This window comes from Pezoporus wallicus, unplaced genomic scaffold (assembly GCF_028554395.1).
Source record: "Pezoporus wallicus isolate ANWC-B61680 ecotype Strahan unplaced genomic scaffold, APGP_CSIRO_Pwel_v1 contig_6094, whole genome shotgun sequence".
NCBI lineage: Eukaryota > Metazoa > Chordata > Aves > Psittaciformes > Psittacidae > Pezoporus > Pezoporus wallicus.
Window position 1 is genome coordinate 1,245,461 of NW_026635941.1, and position 25,453 is coordinate 1,270,913.

A 25,453-nucleotide genomic window follows, 5' to 3' on the forward strand; every position below is an offset into this window, starting at 1 on the left:
GACAGGCAGCCCCCACCCCAAGGGTCACTACGTGGTACAGAAGGATGGCCAAAGGGAGGAAAGTCACCAGGGCCTGAACCAGGACTCTTGCCATGACACTGCCAATCTCAAACACTTCCATGTTAGCTCAGTGCTCCTGTGACGGGCCAGGCAGGTGTCCCCAAGAAGCCAATATGGTGGCCAGCAGCCACCTGGCCCTGCCACATGCTGGGTCACTGAGCCCCACAGACCACATTCCCAACAGAGAAAAGTGAGCTCCCGGCTCCTTTGGCCCTTACCCCCTGCTCAGGCGCATTGTTGAAGGCAGGGGTTGCCTGTCTGAGGAGGAGGTCATGAGCAGTGGCCATCAATCCTGGGTTTGGCCCAGAGATGCCTTGGGGTGGTCATGGGCTCCCTCCTCTGCCAACCCAGTGGGGCAGGGCTGGGATTCACCTCTTTAACAGCACAGGGCTCATGACCACTAACAGGAACATGGAGACCAGGCTGGACCCACATCCAGGGCCCCACAGCCGCTGCAGCAAAGGCAGGCAGTGGGCTCGTATCAGGCAACCACCAACAAAACAGGTCTAACTCATTCCTGTTTAGGTATGTGGTAAGGTAAAACCGGACTTCATTATCACACACAAACACGTAGCCAAGTCAGATATTGAATGACAGATTCTTAGATCTAATGAAAGATATATGAATGGACTGTCCTCCCATCAAGTAAATTAAATGTTTCACTGCAACTGAATATTGATTTACTTACCCGTTGCAAATGTGTATTTAATATTTACTCAACACGTGACGTTTATCACAGTTTTCGACAGAAGGTGAGTTAAAAATCCCTCGCAGCCTTCATTCCAAAGGCTTCTAAGATGCAGATCAGGTTTGTCACGTTAGAGACGGTTTACACCGTATAACGTTCAGACCGCACCACACGGCTCGGCTTCCCTCTCCTTCTCTCCGGCCGCGGAGGCGGCGGCCGGGACCGGTGCCTGAGGCTGCTGGAGGCGTGCACTGCCTGCCACCTGGCGGCCGCCTGTCGCAGCGCCGCCCCCCGGCTGCAGTGCTCCCTCCTAGCAGCCGGGCCCGTTCGAAATGAGGGTGCTCTGCCCTCCTGCTGCTCTGCCAGACGCCCTCGGGGGTCTCATACCTTCCCATTGTGAGTGCACGAAATAGCTTTTAATTCGACTGACAATTCGATGTGGGTTTTAACGAAGCACTTGCGGAGCCAAGCATGTCGGTGCCACAGCTTTGAACTAAGAGCAGCTTTGAACTACAGCAGCTTCTTTTTGGAACATAAAAACGTTATATGTGCATTCTTTTGCTGCTGGTAAAAACAAAAAAACAAAACAACAACAACAAAAAAAAAAAACAACAACCCAAACAGCAAAAAAAGAAATTGAAGAAGTGGTTGCTGGTAAAAAAAAGTCTGGATGGGACTTTGAGCAATCTGCTCTAGTGGAAGGTGTCTACCTATGGTGAGGAGTTGGAACTAAATGATCTTTAATGTTCCTTCCAGCCCAAACTATTCTATGATCTATTTATTTCTGAGGGTTAATTAAATTTGTACTGGATATACTTAGACAAATGATGATGGATTCAGTCTGTTGTAATATCCAGCTGATTCTACAGGTGAAAGAATGCTAAAATGGCCAACACATTGCCGCTAGAGCTGTGTGCATGTCTTTCTGGGACTTGTTTCCCTGCACAGCTAAGGGCATTGCAGCCATTTGCAACCACCATTGACTAGACACCAGCTGGGCCCATTTCAGGAAGCTCTGTGCAGTGCGTGTAGATGTCCTGGGCTAGGAATTTATTACTGCCTATCTATCCCGAACTCTCCTCTGAACTTTCCTTTGCTACTGTTTGCCATGTGGAGATTGCACTAATGTATTTTATTGGTTACACGTCAAAATAGCAGAGCATAATTTTGACCAGATATTTCAAAATATACAAGTAGGCAGCAGTTTGAGGGCCCTAGGTGAAAATTAACCAGGAAAATCTAATGTCCACCTTGCCTTTTTTCATATTTGATTTACAAGCCATGCTTCTATCATTAACTTCCCATGCAACTACCTTTGGTTGCTGAAGAGCAACCAGCTCAGCAATTAGACGCCAGTGAGCAGAAGTGAATAGAAGAACATCTGTCTGTCTTATCATATGCTTCATATTCATGGCCAGGGTTTTTGTGCTGTTTCTGCAGTCATTCAAGCAAATAATGAATCAAATTTCAATGCAAAGGAACCTTTTGCTTTATTTACAGTTTTACAAATAATGCAGGAGCTTTTGTTTTGATAAAATAAACATTGGATGCTGATGTTTACCAAATAACATGTATTCAGATTATTTTGCTAAAAAAAGCTGCAGAGAAAGAGCATCCACCACTGGTAGTGACTAGTCTGACAAACCCCTACTTGGCTATAGCAGATGACACTGCCTCAGAAAGCCCAGATGATCCCTTCAGAACCTGCAAACCTCTTCACAGCTGCACTGTTACTATTGCCTGCACCCAGGACCCAGGTGCTACTGAATTAGCTAGGTGCTATACATATGCAGATAATGATGGCCATGCTACACTTTGATTGATTAGTCAAGGAGAGTTTTGCTGTCCAGGTTCTGCTGAAGGGAAACCAACAAATTCTAATTTGTTCAACCTGCTTTTGAGTAATGAGCTCAAGCCACTGCCAAAGTTCATTGTGAGTGGTAAATGTACACTTGGTCTGAAAGTTAATCCAAAAAAATCCTGTGCATTAATATAATTTCTGAGCAGTTTTTACACTTTTTCTGAGAAGTCCTTTGAATCCATAAAGGAAAGGAAAGGCATTCATTCCCTGTCTCACACCAGAACGAAAAGTCACCTATGACTTTAGGGACTTGCAAGCTGCTTATCTGCAATTCACAGATGTTTCAGCAGTCTGATCTGGGTGAAAAACTCACACCCCAGCTTCCATTAGTCAGTGAATAAATCACTTTATGCCAGCTGGGCTTTTCTGTACTAGAGGTATTGCTGTCTCCATTGCTGCTTGCTGCCCACTAAGGTGGCCAACAGATGTCACTGAGCAAAACCACTGAGATGACAGGGACTGCCATAGCCCTTGGACTCCACGCCTCTTCCTTCTGTCTCCGAAAGAGAGCAGGGCTGACTTTAGTTTTATTTGACGTATAAGTATCTACATCTGCAAAATTAAGAACTCAGAGCATCTGCTCAGTTTTCTGTCCCCAGTAAAAAAAAAAAACAACAACCAAACCCCCACAGATCATTCAGTGCACTCTCAATGTCTTATTCTGTTCTTTCAGAGCTCTTGATGTTCACATCCAAAATAATATACACAATGTTGTTATTGGCTGCAGGTAAATGTAAAGAGAAGTCTAATAAAACACTGGTCAGGTTTCTACATCTGAAAGGCATTTTTGCCTTTCAGATGAAACATGTTCCTTAAGTTTTTTACTGTAAAAGTTAGAATTCTTTTAAGATGTACTTAAAGCCACCACCACCACCACCCCCCAAACCCACAACCCAAACCTCAGACAACCTAATTAAGAACCTGTATCTGACACTCCTTTAAGAGATTCTGCTGCTGTTGAGCCCAGGTTTCTCAGGCAACAGCAGAAGAACCCCCTGGATACAATCTCAGCAAACTGTCTGTTCTGGAAGAAGACTGATACTGAACGAGAAAGGAAACAGCAAAATGAAAATGAGTGCGTGAGTGGGTATTACTCAACAGATCCAAGGAGTCAGCACTTCAGCTTTTTTACTTTCTCCTTTTTTTCTTGTCTTCCACTTCTGTTTGTTTGGTTGGTTTGTCAGGGTTTACATTTCTTCACAAGCAGGCTCATAGTGGTCCTTTTCAAAACTCTACTGTAACCTCATTCAGCTTACAGCAAGCAAGACATTAGTCTGTCACAATTTAGACGAAATGATGACATGCCTTTGAAACCCATGAAATATATGTCTCTGGGTGCTGTGCTGCTTCCATCATGTTCCTATCCTACTGCCTACCACACGACATGGTTTGGCAGAAACAAGTCAGCCTCTGGCTTTTCTCAGCTAGCACAGAATACATCACTGTTCTGCATAGATTCCTCACCTTTGCATATCTAACAAGCCTCTGAAAGCTTACTCTTCAACCTCACAGAGAATGGAAGTGGAAAATGTTGCATTTGTCAAGGGATGAGAATTCCAAAAAGAAAGAATAAAAAAAAAAAGTATGAGAAATCAATAACACAGATCTATTACCCCTGAAGAATTTGCTGCACAAAGTAGAATGTTTTAACAGTGGCAAGTGGATGGTCCTGCCCTGACTTGTTAGTGATGCAAAGAGCAACTCTCACGTTAACTTTCTGAAGCATGCAGAAAAACACAAAATGCATATACAGCCTAGAGGAATGATTTTTCAAGAGCTATTTGCTTACCAAGGCTAACAGATTATGGTAATAAACTATCATCTATTTATTCCTTAAAACTTAAAAAAAAAAGAAACAAAAAAAAACACCTCATCTAAAATGCTGAAGCAAGGCATATGATAAACATTTTTGTCACATTACAGAAATAAAGGCATGCATATTTTTACTTCTATGCAGATACAGAACCATGATGGTAGGGAGGGCTTGCTGAGAGAGGCCATATCTTTTCTTAGAACAACAGAGACCTGGAAAAAAACCTACACAGGCTTTAATTCAGGTTTGAAATGTGTAAAAACCTTTGCAGTCCTGAGTTGGCAGACTTCTACCAGCAAATAGTTTATTTGTTGAGAAATGTAGTTCTAGGGCAGACAAAACTCTTTGCCAAATCTGAAGTATTCACCATGAGTTACAGCCGAGAGAAGAAAGAGCTATAGTGTCAAAAGGATTTATCTTATTTCTTCTGAAATGGAAACAGTGACCAAGCTCACAGACAAAAGCCCTGACACAGACATGCAGACACATGCATACAGTTCATGTTCCATTCATAAAATAGCAGGCAGTCCTCCATAACCTAACGCAGGGCAGCTGGTGGGCTCCAGTGTCTTTCTCACATTTGTACATCTGAGTTTTCCATATCACAGAGCACATCCTGACTGTCTTTTGAGGGTTCTGAGGTACAGTTTTCTTGCTTGCACTGGTAACCTGCATTATTTTTTTAACCTCACTAGATCAGTGAAGGGGATTGAGCCAAAGCCAGATTTTGTGTGCCCATACCTAAGAGAGGGGGAGAAATAAAAAGAACAGGGAAAAAAGACGTATTCCTTGCATTTCCATGCCACAGCTTTTAAAAAGACAATTTGTCTTTAAAAACAACAATTTAAAAAAAAGTAAAATATTTGACAACTTCAACTGTTAACTCCCTTATGTTCAAAATATCTGTTTCTACATGATGTTCTAATATATGTGCAACCAAACACCCACATGCATCAGTATTTCTTGTTAGACTCAGCAATAAAGATTTCTTTTTGAAAAACGTCCCATTTTCAAGCCAGTATATGATTTTGAGCATTTTCATATGATTGGAATCGAAAGGGAGCCAAGGTGAACTAAGAGACAGCATAAACAAAATAGATGGGATGACATGATTTATTGAATGAGACTAAGTGATTTACTGTTTGCAATTTGTAAAATGGAAAACAATCACAACAACATTACAAATCTTGATTTCTGGTGTATTTTTAATCTCAAGAGATAAATGCTGTACAAAATGAACAGATATAAAAACATGCAGTTCATGCAGTAGGGAAATATAGCTGCCTTTAGGATGGGAACAGCAAATGCTGATTGGGACAATAAGAACAAACCTCAGAGGTTTTCTTTTGGGAGAGAAAGGGGGTGGGCTGGAGAGCAAGAGCTATACTACAGGGCTGGTGAAACTGTAAATACTGTATGTGGTAACATCTGCTTCCATGGAACAATATTGAGGATGGCTCTGTTAAGCCCAGCACTAACCCAAAACTAGGAGCATAGAGGCAGGGGCAAACTTTACTCCTCTTGAACTGCTAACTTCCTCATCAAACGCCTGTCCCACCTCCAAAACTGGTGAGGTCTAGAGAAGACTAAATGCTCAGGAACACCAATGTAAAACTGCCTCATGGTTTTGCCTGGGAAAACAGCAGGAGAAACTGCCAGGGATTATCCCCCACAACTCAGGGGATGAAACTGTGAGCATCTTCCCTCGCAATGAGAGTGCCAGACTCCCTAAGGGACAGTGTTTATAACTTGGAAGGTGTTTCTAAGACACACACAAGCTGCAGCAGAGTCTGTATTTCCTTCCCACCATCCCAGTCCCCAGCTGGGCCTATTTAACATGCTGTTTTTCAGGATTTGCAAGGGATCAGGTCAAATCGGTCTTCCTGTGGTATAAGAATTAACATTACTGTGGTGAGGACCTTACCATGCTGCTGTGCGATGTGATGGTAGGAGAGGAAGAAAGGGGATCAGTGAAATGGGATGCCAGGAAAGCCTGGCCATGACTTATGTATTGGTCACACACCAAGTGTCCTGCATGTCCCTCTCCCCTCCTGTGTGCTGATAGTTGCCCCTTCAGATGCACGCATTTGTGATGCATGTTCTTTTCCTTCAGGTTAACACGTACATGACAGCAGGAGCACAGAAAAGTATTAGTTATTAGGGGGCTGCTTGCCTGCCTGGCAGCTTTGCCCCAGAGTTTTCTTCTCAGCCTCCAAAGAGCTCATTATCAGACGGGAGAGCAATGCCTCAGCAGCTGTGCAGCAACATCTTGCTGTTAACACCTCCAGCACACATTGCATGGGGAAATCGACTTGCAATAAGCAGAAATATTTCCTGACCCAGATTCAGGCATTTTATAAACTTCAAGCCTCTTTCCAGCTGTAGAGATAAAAAACTGTGCTGAAGCAAGAAACAGCGACAGCTGTCAGAAACACACATCCTCACCGTCCCTCACTGTGTGTGGCACAATGGTTAAGGAAATTTATACAGGATTTCACAACAGAAACGAATACGTATTTTGGGTCCAAAAGCCTCTCCACTTGATTTGTTTCACTGTTTCTGCTGACTAGCACGGTGCTGACTACAAAGCCGTGCTGTAATGCAAAACGTTACACAAGTTATTTGCTGAGCCTTCCGACAAAAAGTAGAGAAATGGCACCTTCCCAAATTGCAGGTACTTCTGCCAGAACCAGCTGGTGCCTCCAGGCTTCCCGAAAGGCTCCCACAGTATCTCAGCCTGTGCAGTGCCCATTGTCACCCTGCATAGCTGGGAGCTCACAAGGAGCTAGGCAGGCACTTGTGGCATGAAGCACCCCACTAACATCCACTGTCAGGACTAAATTAGGAAAGACCAAGAAGTCTTTGAAAGACAAATATAAGACTTCCATTAAAAAAAAAAAAAAATCTATGTTAAATAATCCCAATTTAAACCTGAATTCTGCAGACAGCAGAAAAACAGATTGCCCCAAATTATGCTGCCCTTTATTTTGAAGCTAGGGAATGCATTTAACTCCACCATATTTGAAAACTTCCTAATGTCTTCTAAGAACAGAAGACCACTTTTTTGATGAAGGCCACATGGTCCGTTACTGTTCTTGTTACTGTCAGTAACAAGAGGGTCCTTATACATGGTTACAACACAAATGCTATTTGACACTTAAGAGTTACACTACCAGAGGGACAAATTGTATGGAAGTGCTTCAGGGCTTATTTTTTGATTAATTAAGTCTTCTATATTTATTCTTTTTAAACTGAAATGATTTCTTATGGAATTCAGTTGACAGTTCTGATGGAACTTGCTCCTGGATCATGTACCTCAACCATACAGGCATGCCATTTTACAGTCACACTGCTTGTGGGCACATTTCATGGCATCTGTGACACCAAGGATTCTGCACTAACACCATGCCCTCCCCTCAAATATAGTGCAAAGGTGATCAAAGGGCACCTTTGATACTAGTTGCCAACCTTAACTCCAAATTGCTTTTGCTAATTTAATGATTTCGAAGATGGGATAGAAGCAATGTTACAGGGCATCTGGTGTGCTGAGTTTTTTTTCTCCTGTTGCTAAACTAAATTACTCCATTATCTAAACTAACATGAATGATAAAGTTTGGTTTCCCACTTCCACATCCTCCATCCTTTTTCTTTGTTCTTTTGCAATTCCTTCCACCTCCACTATGTCAAGTCCTTTCAGCTGATATCCCCATGCAGAACACAGCCTGGGCTCAGGTGCTGCCAGAGTCATGGATGGTAAATCCAGCAGCTGGAGCTCATCCCTGCCTCTTTTCACCCCTGGCAGCATGCTGGGGGGTTAAGCAGCCATGCACCAGGAAGCATGAGCTTGGCTCTGCCTGATGGGCAGGGGGGATTTCCTGGACACTACTTTTCACCTCCATCCCTGGGTGGCTGTGGCCTGTCCAGCTCAGTCTTCATGCTGCATCGACAGCCCTTGGCTGGCCAAGGGGAGCTGTTGCCTTCTTCTGGCCCCTGTGGGGCTGCCTCTTTCTCTCCTGCCCATGGTTTCCAAAGGGAACCCACCAGACTCCTGAGACACGAGGGTCGCCTGAGCAGAGCCATGAGTCAGACTGGTGAAAACTCCCCTTGCTTTCCCCACGGCAGGGCAATGTTTTCTAATAAACTGTAAAAGAATCAAAAAATGCAGCAGGGGTTGAAAATGACCCAGCTGAAGTAGTATAATTGGATTTTGAGAGGGGAAGCCTGTTTCAAAAGTAAATTCCTGGGATGCTTGTTTTTAAAGTGGTAGCAGCAACCTCTAGAAAACAACAAAGAATCTGCTAGAAAACGAAGGGTAACACAAGGTCTGACCTCAGGACTTACCCTACTGTGGCTCTGTTGCCCTGCAAGTATCTTACATCTGGAGAGTAAAATCATCTTCAGCACAACAAAATCAAGGTAAATCACTCCAGACATTTTTGAGCGCCATTTGTCTGAGGGTGCAATTGCCACTGAGGTAAAAAGGCCATATGTAAAACTGGACAGGAAGACAACTTTCAGCCAACTAAAGCAGGCAATATTTTTTTGGCAACTTTTAATATGATTTATTAACTCAACCAAGTTCCAGTGCTGCTTAAATCAGGTTGTTTGTAATTGCACTATGCAGATGAAGAAGCAGGACTCTGTATATATGACAATGCTATATACTGGATTCAACTAAGCCTGAGGAGCTACTGTGCTAAAAACAAATGCTAGTATGAATGGTAAGTCTGAACAAACCAGACAGACAAAAAGAGTATTACAAATAAGACTTCAGAGAAAAGAGACTGTGACAGAGCCTCTCTTTCATCTAAATCAAAAAGCTTCCAGGAGACTGCATAGTTTTGTTCATAGAAAAAAGTGTGAGCCAAAATTAGGGACAAATTAAGAGATGGCAAAGTGCTGAATTTCTCTATTACCAGAGTGAATTCTTCAGAGGGCTGAATTATTTCTAGCCTCTGGGGGGATTTGATCTACAGTACAGTATCCATATGCGGTATGAGAAAGCCACAGTTAAAAGCTTCCTCGCCGAGGGGTTCAATGAGTGCTTCTGCAGATCAGTGAGGTTTTTTGAAGTTGGAATGGTTGCTTTTGTATCAGTTGATTTGCTTTCAAATCCTCAGATAACACATGTTAACGGTAGAGCTTTTTTACTTCAAGAATGTACCTGAAACACACATTTTGGGTACATTTTGTTGCTACTTGGCTGGATGAATATAGAAAAAGACTGGGTTTTCCTCGTGATATTTGTTCTCCTGAAGCCATCACTTGCAAGTGAACTGTATCTAACAAACTGTGCAAACTCATAAAGGACACACAAACAAAAGAACTGCTGCATAACAATTTTCAGTCTGAACATGAAGATACCCTGTGTTATATAGTATTTATTAGTGCCAAGAGACAGCAATGAGAGAGAAAGCGATAGGTATATTGCAGATACAGGCATAAAAGAAAAGGGCAATAAAATCTCTGTATGCCAGCAGTTCAAGTATATGGTTTATGTCTACTTTTTTACTACACCCTCTTCCTGTTTGTCCAAGAGCTTATCTTTGATGAAAAACACAAACATTGTTTAAGATCTAATACCCGCAAAAGCAAGCACAAGCAGAGAAGGACAAGAACTCCCATTTCTGTACATTCTCTGATGTCTTATGAGTTGGGTAACATTGCTGAATGAAGCATTACAGTTAAATCTGAACAACTGATGATCTGCAATTGCTCAAATTAGATTTTTTTTTGCACAGAATAAAATCACTTTTTACATATATAGATAAAATTTATCAGTAACTAAACATAATCTTATTTCTCGCTAGGTTACATAAGCCTAGTTTCTAACCTAGTTATTATACATAAACCTAGATCTTACTAGGTTACTTGCAATAACTAATATATATAATATATACACTAATAAATGTTTTGCATCCCTAACCCTCTTTGCTTTGTATTTAGGCTGCCATGTAAAGCAAGCTTTTTCTTTTCTTTTAAGACCCAAGTGACATTTAAAATCAGGCATCTCAGCAAGCTCTTGTACTAAGGATTTCAATATTTACTTTCTATAAATAACCTCTTTAAAATTTTCTGTTTCTTTGCACTTCTCTGGAGGAAAAACAATTTGATAATACCAAGCATTAAGGAAAATTTGCACAAGGGCAGACAAGGCAAATCTCTGTGTTTAAACAAGGCACTCCCTTCCTCAATTTTTGACCTCCTTTCTTTGAAGATCTGTAAGTTATTAAATTTGATTTTCATTTTTCAAGTTGAATTAAACAGAATTTCTCACTTAATACTTCTAAGTACCCAACTTCAGGAGAAACCACATAAAGATATACACCAAATCATCTCAAAATTTATACAAAAACTTTACTTTGGCTACTGCATATTTGTCTTCAGTGGGTTTAATTGTGTGTAAAAGTAAATGGGTCCCAAAGCACTTAAAGAATCAGAGGTCTGAGTTGTTACTAAGTCCACAAGAGACTTACTTAAGTCCTTTGAAATTCTTTCTAACCTCCCTGGCACACTCAATGTGTCTGAGCACGCATTGTTCTCCATCATCAAACACTGCACTGCAAAATCATACTGCAATGTGACTTTTCTATTTGCAGTCCTTTTCATAGGTTTATAGGACACATTGTGAAAGCACCAAGATATTTCCCAAGAGTGGAAAAAAGGGTTTTAAAAGAGTTCTGTAGTCTGGTTAATTGGATCATTCATCACTGACATCTGTCTTTAGAGCATAGTTAGTATTTGCTTCACAACTGATCATTGGTTATTTTATGGAAATGAATACATTTATTAAAAGAACATATTGGTCTATAATTTTACAGATTTCTGCGTGCAACTAATTATGTAACCGGTAAGTTACTATTAATAAAACTCCCTTCCAGAAATCAACCAGCTTGAAGAAATATTTCAGCCTAGCTTCTGCATTTTAACATTTCTAATATTTTTGTTTGGTTGTTTTTTTGTTTGTTTTCTTTTTTCTTACTCTGCATTTTTGCAACCTCTGTTTTTGATGGAGAAGGAAAAGCAGGACTCTGGCCACCAAAACCACATTTCCTATGTTGTGACAGCTAATCCTTGCTGTCACAAGGAGACTAAGCTAACTGGTCAAGGCACTTCTATATCAAAGCGAAGACTTAGTGTGCCAACTTCATGGTGCATCTAGCCCCATCAGTTCAAGGGGCAACGGACCAGAGGTCATTGCTGAACCTTAACCTCTCTCAGAATGGCATGCAGAACTGCCTGGCCAATTTCCTCTGGGTTTTATTTAGCAGGCATATGGCCAGCATGGGAAGCAGCCTTTCCCACAGATGTTTAGTATAAAAGAAGCTATTTATCAGTGTGAGTTATACAGTCAGGCTGTGATCAGAATAGATCAGGTCTCCACATAACACAGCAGTTCTCGTGTTCTCTGAAACAATGGGTTGCAACAGCTAAATTAAAACTAATTCATGCCTGAAGCTCATTTTCTTGCATTATTCTCTCTTGGAGGACACTGATTTACACCCATTTCTCACTGGGACCAATGTTGTCTGTGAGAATGGAAAGGGTCACAGGGCAGATGGTGGCACTGTGCGAGGTGACCAGCTGAGCAGACCTGGGGCAAACACCAGGGGTTTCTGACAGCCCAGGTCCTATCTCTGCTAACCATTCCATCAGTTCCCTGATACAAGCATTTTTGTTCCCCAGAAGCCTTCTAACATTGTGGTCTTTTTGCTGCCCTATTAAAAAATAAACCCAACACAACAGATATCAAATCCATCTGAGTTTCCTTCCCAAAGCAATTGGACTCTATCATCTCATATATTTGCCATTTGTTAGGAGAAGTACCACTCCACATGTTTCACGTGCAAAAAATACCTCAGACATAAATCATCAGTTTTTTCTGGGAACACATTAGGCCTATGAATGTCTCTGAATGTATGACTTACTTCTCTCTAATGTAATGAGATATGTTTTCTGATGTATATCTTTGCATCACATTGGAAAACTGCTCTCTCTTTAGTGATTTATATTTACCTCAGACAGACAATTTTCTTCCTCTGCCATACCTGTGTGAGGACAGAGGTCTTGAACAACCCCACAAGGATTTATTAGCAGCTCTGTAGACTTGAACAATTGCCTTGAGTATTCTTACTTCCATCCTTCACCCTAAAGCCATATGGGTCCTTTACAACCGGTTGCCTTGCAACCATGATAAATATAATTGAATTTACTGATTTACTGAACTTGATTAGACAGAAAACATCATAAGCCAATCCTTCCAACACTTGCAATTAGAAAATATAAAAATAACCTTTTTTGGGCAGGCAGGAGGGAACTGGCATGAGTTTAAGCAGTGCACTTCATTTCTGGGGCTGTAACTGAGCCATCCTTTCAGAGCCCAGTTTTTAAAACTAGTCTTTACAGATGGGTTTGAGAAATTAATGGGTTTATCCTAATTTGCTCCAGTTGTAGAGCTTTTCTTAAATTCAAGAGCTTTTCAAAGCCTCTGGGCTTCTGTTTCAGAAAAAGTAGAACCCCCAAAAGAGAGCTGCAGAAACCTAAGCCTGCTCCCCCAATCAAATCAGCTTCATCCATTTTCTCCCCTAGAACTCACTGATCCAGTCCATGCCTTTGCTCCCCATGTGGAGGCTGGATAGTCCCAGCACTGACGGAGGGATTGTGAGACCCAGGAGAGCCACCAGCAGCTTCAGTCCTGGCTCTGCTGTGGCGTCAGTGCTGAAAACTGCTGAATGCAATCTTGCACTCAACTCTGAACCCATGGAGATGGAGCATCAGAGCATTTGCCAAGAAACCCTAGTGAGTTTCAAATTAGCATAATAGAAGAGAGATGCTTCAAAGGCTTCTGTATTTAACCATGTTTTGACAAAATTTCATGAGCAAAGCAGTTTTTCCGTGGAGACACAGGGCTCTCCCTGTCCAGAAGTCAAATTGATGCTACCAAGCTTGAAGATCTTGTCCTGTCCCAGTGGAACACTTTTGAGAACTCAGGGACATGGGAAAATTAATCATGCCACAATTATCTTGAGAACAGATGACTTTTTCTTTTTTTTCTTTCTTTTTTTCTTTCTTTTTTTGGCAGAAATATTAAAAAAAGCCATCAGTAACTGTAAAATAAAAGTGCAAGTATTCACCCTGAGACAGAGGCCTGGCATAAGACATTTCAGAGCACTGAAAAATAATTTACTCCAGCAGAAGCAGGATTTTACAAGGGAAATTGTTGGCCAAATCTAACTATTGGCAGCACTGCCAGCTCCACTTATAAGAAATAACACGCCTATGCAAATCATCCAGTTATTGAAAATTTACAAACCCCAAATGCTGTGGCTCAGTCATATAGCCAAAAGGAAAGTTTATGACTTCAAGAGATGTTAGCCATATTTTGAGCAATGTCATTTCAGGAAAGGCTTATAAAAGATTAAGGAAAAAGAGAACTCAGCTGGCACAGTTTTATTAGAAGTTACTTGGTAATGCCTCCAGCTGCTCTGCTACCACTCTTTTCTTCTCCCCCAGTTTCAATTGGAGCTACAGCTTTCCCAGGCATGGTGAGGCGCCTTCATGTCAGGACCATTACCACATATTGTCTGTCTCCACACTTTCAGCACAGCTCTTTCAGCATACCTCTGCAGCAGTCATATAGGCTTCTTTTGTGCTCGAGCCTCTCCTCAGCAGGTATATGCTGATGTCACTACAATGTCACTTCACAAGGGACTGTGGAGAATGAGGGCTATGCCATGCTTTGAGCCTCTTTGCGTGCAGAGCCCTGCCATGCCCATGTACTTCACGGATGGGGTTTGATGCTTCACTGAGAGGGAACACAGTGAACATCTTAATGCAATCCTTTTGCCATGTTGAGAAGTGAGATAGTATTATCTTTCTCTTCTTTGCTCTTCACGCTCATGTAGTATGCATAATATATAGAAAGCCACTGTGAATTTCTAGTTCTTTTTATCAAATGTCAGAGGATACACAGGAGCTTCTTCAAGACATAAATCTATATGAAAATGGACTTTGGGGGTTTTGCTATGCACTGCTATAAATTGCTTGGTACTTTGGAAATGTGATCAGTGGTGCCAGGTGTGCAAAGGATTGCAACCTCTATTTCAACCAAGTCTGGAAACAACAAACTTTGTGTTCAGTTATCACAGACCAAAAAGCCAGTGCTCCAAGTAATAATTTACACTGCTAGACAACATTCCTACTTTGGCAGTTTCATACTAGCCTGTATTTCTCCCCTCTTGTAGTAATGAGGCACCACTAAAAAGTGAATTTTTTAATTAGCCAATCTTAAAATACACTTGCTTCTATCAGACTCTGTGTAGCAGCCACCCTGTCTTGTAATCTCCACAATTTGGACTCCTCTCCATTTTTGCATGCTGGTATAGAAAAGCTGTAGCTGCCCCATCCCTGATAGTGTTCAAGAACAGGTTGGATGGGGCTTAGAGCAACCCGATCTAGTGTAAGGTGTCACTGCCTGTGACAAGGGGTTGGAATTAGGTGATCTTTAAGGTCCCTTCCAACCCAAACCACTCTATGATTCTATGATCTCTGCCTTTTGACATTTACCCAAGAATTTATTGTATGTGCCCACATCTCTATCCTGCTTAAAAGAGTCATCATAAGAAAAAAGTGAAATAATAGGGGAGAAAACATCAATAAATGGAGATATAAACAGAAAAAGAGGAATCAGCTCATTTTTGACAGATAGAAAAATGTAGCAAGCCTACAACTCCCCTCAGATTCTAAGAGCAAAGAAAGTAATTTGAGAAAGATATAGTTATTCATTGCAAGGGTAAAATAAGATACATTTTAATATTTTCAAGCCAGCTTATGGTTCACATTTCGTATTCTTACAATAGACAGACGAGTGTTCTAGCATTAAGTACATTTTCCCCAATATGGCCTTTTATATTTTACACACAATTTGAAACATCTGGTAAATGACTTGTTTTCCTAAAGCACAGCAGAGAGCATGCTTGGATGATCCAGTGCTGTTTGTGTAAAGTTTTTCTCTGTGGAACACTTCCCTTCTTCCATTTCCTCTCCATTTTTGCTATTTGCTTATTCTGAAATAACTAACACTTATCTGAAAGTACCATAACAGATTATTTATTGTGCTGTAAGAATGAAACAATAATATACTACAGATGCCATGTTTTACTACTGAAAGATCACAACGTTATTAAGACATGGTCTTTAGAAATAAGAATGGTTCTCTTGAGAATGATGAACTGAGATGCCACATTACTGTAGTACAGACCATTGTGCCATTGCTTATTTGGAATCTGTTGTTTATTTTAAGAGTGAATATTTTTTGGCAGGCAGCTTTACATAGAGGTGTTCTCTGACTCTATTTATTTTGGAAATATCATTGAATGCCATTTAATATATGCCCTAGTCATCTTTTCCACTCACTTCCTAGATGATACATGAGATTTTTCAGTTTTCAGCTACAGTTAAGGAGGGTTGACTTTTTGTTGCAGTAAACCATACAGCCTGCTATAGTACCAAATAGCCTTCCAATGGCATGTTTGTTCTGAGGATGCCACTATCAACCTTGCCTAATATGACCTGTTTACAGTCATAAACAAGATAGGACTTCTGGCTAGCTCAGATTAAATTCATTAGGTAGATATTATGGGAACTATTACCTTCTGCTCTTTGACTAGAAACACTATAAGAGGTACAAAAATAAACAAATCTCTGCAACACATTTCTATATCTAGCAAAGTATTATGTTGAGTGCTCATTCCACTTCTCAATCCTTACAAGCCTCATACTTGTTGTTTGTTGGGTTGTTTTGTTTGGGTTTTTTTTTTTTTTTAGTTTTAGTCCTGAAATTGGTTACATTCTTAGCAATAAAATTCTAGCAGTCAGTATGCTCAAAAAACTTGCATTCAAGTACAGCAAAATAATACTGACCTTATACAAGTCTCTCCCACCAAGCCAAATGCATCCCTCTAGTCATTTTAGTGCCATCTGCATGCTAGTTTACACATTTTTTGTCTAGAAGAAATTAAGAATGAGGTGAGCAAAAAGTATCAACCACTGCAAGACCACTCTTGCAATCCGTCCAAGAATGGTGCTCTCTGGAGATGAATAATTTATAGCAGTAGGTTTTACATATATGAGTCCAATGAGTGAATAATTTGAGCATGTCAATTTCTGGACTGAAGATTATTTCCTTTCCTTGTATCTTGTGTGAGATTATTTCCAGGGGTAACTAACAGTGAAGGCTTCTACTCCCTCCTTCCTTTAAAAAGGGGGGAAAAAATACATTTTTCACAAAACCCATAGCGTATTCAAGAACTGGATGTGAAATGCAGAAATACAAACCTTTTCTCCTAATGCAGATGGCTGCTTCATCAAAAGCAAAGCACTTTTTTCACACAATAATAATTTTAGGAAGCTTGGGGGGGTGGGAGGGGAGGGAAGCTTATAAATAGATATGACACCTTAGGCAACTTATTTTTTAAAAACAAACCCCCAAAACATTAGTTACCATGAAATTCACCCAGGCTTGGTAATGACCACAACTATTCTCACATTATATCACAAAATATAAACATACATTCAGAAGTGCAGCTGGCCATGAGAAGTGATGAGATTATGGAAAGGTAATGGGGAAAGGTTCAAGGAATCTCTCCCTCTACATACCACAAAAGTTAAAGAAAAATGCAATCACAGAAGTGGAGTGTGTTTCCTCTGATTAAACATGAAACACAATCTGTGGAAACTTGTCAGATTTTCTGACTGGCAACTACTATCTTCAAAACCATAATGAAAATAGCACTTCAGACTATAGACATTTGTTATGAATTTTAGTTTGTAAAAGAAGTAATTCTGTCAGTGACGTCTATGACAGACCCACCTTCTAAGTGGAAATTAGAGACTCTGTAGGAGTTTCAATTGCTCCAAATCTTTTCAGAAGTTTTGTAACAGCAAAAAAATCATCTAACAACTCTCCACTGATGGAGAAAGAGGCAAAGGAGGAAAGGGAGTGAGGGTATTCACAAGGACATATGACCTCCAGAGTTCACCTTTTCCCATCCCTTCTTCAAACCAGTTGGCACACTCAGGTCACCAAGAAATGTTCAGCAATGAACAGAAAAATACAGAAGGAAATTTAAAGATTTTAAGCTTTATAAGAGAAGAATGTATAAGAAGGATGCCATATTCTGCATAATTCTTTTCAATAAATAGAAATTACACTGTCTCTTGACTCTTGTGCTTCACAGACTGCTCATACACTTTAGGTAAAATCAGAATGCAACAGAATCAACAGCCTTATGTTAACTTGAACCATTACTCTGTTTCTTTGCTGTTATGACCATTTTTCTCTTCTAAGAGTTCCTAATTAGTAGTCTTATTGCAACAAGTCAGGATGACAGTTTATTACTCCATTTCTGTTAGAAATAATATCTAGCAATGTGTAGTCATCTAAGACTTACAGAAACTGTGGATACAAAATAATATTTTATGGACTACACAAGAGATATAGAAAACTAAATTGCTGGAATGTTCCACATAAAAAACCAAACCAAAACAAAACCCAAAAGAACAAAATCCAAACATACAAACCCATAAGGACTTTGGTGAGGGGAGTAGATAAATTTAAAAATAAATCTATAGATAACTTCATATGTCACAGTAATCCCCCAAACTGTGATTATTCTAAAGCAAGATTAGAATTCGACCCTTTACTAAATACTACCAAGCCAAAATCAATAAAATCTTCACTCAGTTCCAATATGAACAACAGCAAAAGATTGACACTTAGGTGGTGAGAAGTGGAATTAGGAAAACATAAAACTTTCCTAGAACTCCATCTATAACTTGACTGTTTATAAGTGGGTATATATATGAGCAAAAACTGTTTTTTTCTGATGTTGAGGGCACCTGATAGTAAGCTGACCAGCCGCAGTTCCTTGAAACTGCTGGCATAAATAATACTTCTACCAGCCCATTATCTCATTATTTCTGTGGCAGATAGGATTGAAAGGAATTGCTTTCCAAACTGTAACTGAGCGAGAACAACTCCATCTCTGTCTCCATGTCCAAAAGCATGTAAGCACAAGAAACAAGTGAATTTTCTGTAGTGGCAGTAATATGCAAGCCTGGATGTATATCTGTGAAGGACTGAAATACCTAGGTGGCAGCTGCATTCACTGACTAAAGCAAGATTTGGTTGCTGGAAATCTACTGTGATGACTTGTAAGCAGAAAAACTCAGTTTATATGATCTTCCCATCTCAACACACAGATGTGGAAACACCAAAAGAAATTTTCATTAAAATATCTGATACTACACTGAATGGATCCATAGCACTTAAATGAGTCTTGTCAGAGGCATCACCAGTCACTTATCATCAAAGAATCCAGAAAGGAAAACAGAAATTGCTGTCTGAAACACAGAATAAATCCAAAACTTCTGGCATAATCTGTTGGTCACTGCAGAAGTTGGAGTAGCACATGAAAGAGGATGCTCACAAACTGTCAATAAAACAGCAGGAGGGAAAACTTACAGGGCTTCCCAATACACAGGACTTACTAAGTGGAGCCACCATGGGCAGGGATGGCAGAACCTTGTTTGCTTCCTCAGAGACATCCAAGTAGGAGAAGGGATTTAGTCAAGGAATAAGAAGTTACAAGGACTCTTTGCTACATGTGTGTACAAGTCAGACATTCTGCCCCAGGAGGAAGAGTACTGTCAAACAAGTACTCGATTACCTAAAATTAGAACCAGTGAACCTGGTTAACATTATTCTGCAAGCTGCTGCCTTAGGACATGCTTGATATTGAGAAGATTCATTTCTATTCATGTATTTTAGCCTACCAAGTGAAGTTTTAATAAATAAATGTTGTGGCTCTGAACTTTTCTGTGTTTCTATGCAGATTTGCAAAATCAGTTTGCCATACTGACTGGATAGAAGCTTATTTGAAACTGAATGCACTGGAAAAATGTGCAAGACCAAGACCATGATGAAGAAAATAACTAGAATTTCATACAAGCACTAGTAAGGGGAGAATAATTATGTAACTAAGCTCCCTGCATGCTCTTCACAAACCTTTGTAACTAGAAAAACCAGTAACTTTTAAGGAAAAAAAAAAAACACCATGGAGACTGCAAGTCGAAAGATTTTATGAGAACCATTAAAGGGCCTTTGTTGTCTTTACATCTCACTTGGCCTATGTTGTAGGTTTCATGCTGCTTAGCTAAATCTAAAATATGGGAACAGAATTGCTTAAAATCAAGCAAATATACTATTAATGAAGTCTAGGTCAATAACTGACATATCTGTAATTTTACCTCAGAGGTTGTTTATTCATGTCTGTATGTCCTCCACTTTTTACTTAGTTTACTTAGCTAAAAAAAAAAGAAGTCACATGTAAGAGTTTTTACAGTTAAAACCATAGGCTTAATACTATTTAGTGAGCTGATGTGACACGTCACAAGTTAGACCAAGTTATGCAACCTCTGAAGAATAACTTTAATTTCCCTTTCCCAGGAGTCATTTATTTTGTAGATTCCCATGTCATTTAAAGGTTTCTTTTCACAAATAGTAATATATTATAAATTTATAGTATTCACTGGAAAAAGAAACTAATGCTGGAAAATCAAAGCCTGCCCAACCATACATGCAGTGCAATCCCCACTACTTACCCAAGTACTCAGTATTTGCCCCTACCTTCCTCACTACCACCAGAAAGAGAACTGTGGTTAATCATTGAAAGAGCCATAGTATTTTGCATGAGGTTCTGGGGCATGAATTTTATAGCTTGGCTTTCATGTGTTAATGCAAAATCATTCTTTTTGCAGTTCTTTTCAAAAGAATTTTGCCTAACTTTTATGTCTTTGAAGGAAGTAGAATTAGGGAAGGGAAACTGAAGACACTACGGACTAATTCTGCTCTCAGACTCTCTACAATGTCGTATGTCTCGCTCACTTGCTTCTGAGTACATACCTTTAATGTCAGCAGGATAGAAGAATGGGGTCAATGTCATGGAGACACCAAGGTTTGACCCTTCACTGTGAAAGGAGGCAGGGATTTGCATGTCTCAACTTGACTGGTGGTATCTACCTGTCACATGAAGCCTGAGCAGCATCATCCCAGGAAGAGGAGACGTGAGGGGAGGCAGAAGTCTTGACGATTTGAATTACTATGCCTCCTCAGCCACACCTGTTAGCTTCCAACATGCCCATCTTTCTCCAGTGATGATACTGGGCAGCTGCAGTTCTCCAGAGTACACCTAAAAACACTGGCTGGGAAGGTGTTCACAGCATCATTTTAACAGGCAGGATTGATGTTTGGCAAGACTGTTTTCTAAGAAGCACTAGTTTTTCCTTCTTTTGTATAGACTTTAAAGTGCCCTGGAGTCCTTGCCACCAGTATGGGAATATAGACTTGTCTTTCCAGAGTAATTAAGACCCTATATATGAGCTATCAAGTCTGATTTGCTCCTATTTCAATTAGCTTTGAGTTTAATTCATCTTAGCTGTACATAGCATGGGGCAGCCATAATGGGTGCTCAGCAACAACAAACATTTTACCTTCATTTTTATGTTCATGGGTGATTGCACTTTGCTAAAGCATGAATGTCCCAGCTGTGGGATGGTGCTAAGTGCCGTACCATCACAGGAAGGGACTTCCCGCACCCCAAAGACCTGTCCTTGCCATTTGATCTAAGGGCAACAAGATCTGCCAACACTGCTTAGGCTGGAGTCGATGAACTGGAGCATTTATTTTATGACAGTCATGCAAGTTGTCATTGTGCTCAGCACACCGCTCAGAGCCATGGTGGGTATGTCACTACAGCAATATACAGGTTGGCAGAGGTAACATGAGACATGGCAATATCATGTAACAATTTTAAATGAACTTACTATACATGCCGCGTGGCAGATGACTGGAGGCGTAAAGATGTATCTGCAAGAGGTCTGAGATGTGATGACCAGTAGCCATCTGGATAGTGCAAAATGCAGAGTGAAAAAGCAAAGTATATTCACAGTAAACAAGGCTTTTCTCCTCATAGGAGGTTCTGTTAGTAAGAAACTAAAATAATGTCAACGACTCGGACATAAAACCAGCACATAAAGGCCTAGTCTGTCCTATAATCATAGAATCATAGAATCATAGAATCGTTAGGGTTGGAAAGGACCTTAAGATCATCTAGTTCCAAACCCCCCATGCCATGGGCAGGGACACCTCACACTAAACCATATCACCAAAGGCCTTGTCCAACCTGGCCTTGAACACCACCAGGGATGGAACATTCACAACCTCCCTGGGCAACCCATTCCAGTACCCCACCACCCTAACAGGAAAGAATTTCCTTCTTATATCCAACCAAAACTTCCCCTGTTTAAGTTTTAACCTGTTGCCCCTTGTCCTGTCACTACAGTCTCTACCCAAAAGAATCTTCTATTCCACACCTCCCTTCAGGGCTTGTGTAAAGAACGGGAGCCTCCTCTCAGGTGGAGACCTTATAGCAGTGTTCCAGTACCAAAAGAGGGCCTACAAGAAAACTGGACAGGAGCATTTTACAAGGGCATGTAGAAACAGGACAAGGGGGAATGGCTTCAAGCCGAAAGAGGAGAGATTTAGATTAGACATTAGGAAGAAATTCTTCACTATGAGAGTAGTGAGACACTGACACAGGTTGCCCAGAGAAGCTGTGGATGCTCCACTGCTGGCAGTGTTCAAGGCCAGGCTGGACAGGCCCGATCTAAGTGGAAGGTGTCCCTGCCCATGGCAAAGGTGTTGGAACCAGATGATCTTTAAGGTCCATTCCAACCCAAACTGTTCTATGAGTCTATCAGATAAAGTGCATCTGCATCTGCATCTGCTTGCAAATGGAGATCCACACTAGCCTGGCTGATGGTGAGATTATCCAGGGGCAAGTATTGCCATTTGGGTTGCCTTTGTGTCATTCACACCTCTGTTTACTTGGTTGACATTGTTCTTCCTGAATCTACAGAGTTAATAGCAAACCAGCTGGTCTACCCTCTTCATCTAGAGGAAGCCAAGATAAGGGCAGAGATAAATTACCTCACAGCAGACAAAAGGAAAGCAGAAGGCACTCAGGGGGTGAAAAGGGAGCCTGACCCCAGCCCAACAGGTTAGTGTGCCAGCCCTCACCTCAGATCAAAGGATCTGCAAACCAGCAGAGGCCTCTGAGGCAAGGGGAGGGAAGGGGAGAACGGGCCAGTGTGGCTGCAGAGGTTCCTCTGGGATACCAGCACCCACAGGCATGGCATCCATCCCTGCCTGGGCTGGGCATTAAGGGACCTGTGACCAGCAGAACCTACAAACCCCAGTGAGTGCCCTGCCAACCTCATCTCTGAGTCCCTCTGTCACCTGCTGAGCAAGGGAGAGGGCTGGGGAAGCCTGTCTGACCATTTATTGCACGTGGTGGTGAAGAAGGAGGGTTAAAAAATAAGCTTACTTCTCCTAGGGTGTTCCAGGGACTGAGGGCATCACATTGATTTTGAAGTGAAACTCATCCTTAATTTCAACAGAGCGTTTGAATTTTGCTTCAAAACAGCTATCGCAAGCATTAACTTGCTCTCTCTCCTTTTATTTTAGCATTCTGTGTGCCCAAGAAAAATACACATTTCATGGGTGGGAGAAAACAAAAAAGGTACAAAGAAAGCAAGCTTTTCAATGCAGAAAGAGAATGGAGGAGAAAGAGAAGACCATATGGTCCCGATACTATGGCTGCTTATTGTACAACATGCAGAGACAGGAATTTAGGCTCTGCTGTTGTGCTTGAATAACACATGGACGTTTGTTAATGTAGACCCCATCACATTTGAAAGACCTACTCAGCCTTTGGCAAATAACAAATAATCCTATCCAATTTAAAACTAAAAAAAAACTATAAAAATAGAACGCTTATTTGCGCAACTATTAAGATGAAAAAAGTTATAGACTAATATAAACAATAAGGGATTAATTACCTTTATTCTACTCCAGCCATAACAAATAGGCCACTCATTAATTTTTACAGCACCTGCTAACAGCTTTTCAGAATTTCTTTCTAACATTTGCAACATATACACCATTGCACAATATTTATATTTCAAACAAAAAAAGAAAGCTTCCTGCTCTCAAAAATAGTTATTTCTGATAAAGCCACTTAAGATAATTCCGTACCTCTTGATCTTAAACTTGCCAACAGCATCATTTCACCACTTATTACACACATAAAAGAGCATACAGGCTGTAAAGATAAGTACCAGAAAGGCAGGAAATTTAGTAATTAAAGACTGCATCACAATACATCTTAACCTCCATCCCTTACAGCAAGCATTGGCCTGTAATTACCTCTATTATTGCAGCACTGTAGCACAAAGCCACTGCCCCACATTCAACCAGTTGCAGCTAATTCAAAGGCTGCAACCAACATGTCCCACTCAATCTTTTCTTCCAAGAGGTATTTCTTGCATCTGCCAGCTGGGCCATGTTAAACTAATCAGTATGAACAGAGCAGGAAAGGTGAAGGTGAACTCCTAGCTTGGGGCACCTCAGTCCTGTGCTTGGCTTTCCTGGCTGGCTGGGGAGAAAGACATGGTCATTCCATGTCATTACCTTGGAAACAGCCCTTGGGTTTGTGAAACAGGAGCAAAAAAAAGCTCTGACCCATACTGACTGCAAAGAAAATGTCAGTGCTAAGAACTCTTTCTTTGGAGACCACCACTCTCACCTGTGTCTTTCTTGCTGAAAGCTACCCATAAGAAGACTTTCCGAGTCAAAAGCCTTATCTGAATCTGTGGTCCTGCTCAGCTGAAATAGCTAATGATTAAATGATAGCAAATACTGTTAAAGTTAATAAATGGGCCAAATGCTGCTCCTTGTTGCCATTGTTTCTCTTCCTTTGGTAGGATGAGAAGTCTGAAATTGTTGGATCTTCTTCTCTGTCCAAGGACTTCCCACCCTCAGGTGATATGGAGAACCTTGTCAGTGAAGATGGTCGTGTCTCTGGCATGGAGGAAGCCTACCTGAACAGCTCTCTTGTAGCGGAGTCTACCTAGCCACTTGCCTTCATTTGCCTGTGATGGAGGAAAGCGGTATAGCGCTGCATTTTCCTGCTTTTTCTCTGTGGTGTGCCATCCTTGCTCTCTGCACAGTTTGCACAGACTGGGGAGTCTGGAATATTCCAAACTCTACTTAATAAGTGCTTCCAGTTGTAATTGTGATTTTTAGAGTTCTGGGTCCAAACCTCCCTTCTGTGACTTTGCTAAAAGGAGCAGACTGATCTTCCTCTGCTTATAAAGGGAATTGCATTGACTTCATGTGGCTCTACTGTTATAAGCATATCCATAGGGCTGAACTCTTTAATCAAAACACTGAGGTTTGCATTTATTGTTACTACGTAGCACTAGCAAATGCATTTCATTCCCTACTCTCTCTTCATCTGTCAATATGGTATAAAAGCAAAGTGTTGTGGAAAATCACTTCATCAGGAAGGAATCAAACGCCATTGCAAAAGTTTCCTTAGAGTAATCCCATAATCTGGCAGTTCTTTGAAGAAGTCGTACATCTGTAATGTGCAGACATCTTATTGCTAGGGAACTCGCCTGTAATGACTATTTGATGTTAAATTTAAGCTGAAACAAGACTGTGGTAACTGTTGCTTCTGCATGACACTGCCTACATATTTGGATTTCAAAGGATTGTAATATTAAATTGTTTAAAAATAACATCTATTGGTTCCAAAAATAGTGCTGCCATTCTCAGATTTTAAAGTGTTGCTGACTGTGCTTTATCTTCTGAGAGTTTGTCAGCTTTTCTATCACAGCCCCTGCTGAGAAGCATATGGAGTGGGTTTTATTACCTTCAGCTATCCGAAATGGCAAGTGAGGTGAAATTTTAACTCTCCTAGTGCCTATTTGTTATGTTCATTAAGATGGTTTTGGTGGAGGCATTAGCAAATCTCATGGTACCCAATTCCTGAAATATTGTGAAATAGGGACTGTAGTGATAGGACAAGGGGTAACGGGTTCAAACTTAAACAGGGGAAGTTTAGAT

The 25,453-nt window shown here is 40.8% G+C and overlaps 1 long non-coding RNA gene across 1 annotated transcript in view; it reads right to left on the bottom strand.

Moving 5' to 3' along the window:
• LOC130593500 (uncharacterized) overlaps positions 1-24,129 on the bottom strand; it is an 86,504-nt gene extending 62,375 nt beyond the window's left edge. The window contains exon 1 of the long non-coding RNA XR_008970814.1: positions 23,750-24,129. This is a non-coding gene — a long non-coding RNA (uncharacterized LOC130593500). The remainder of the gene's footprint in view (positions 1-23,749) is intronic.
• Between the last annotated feature and the right edge of the window lie 1,324 nt (positions 24,130-25,453).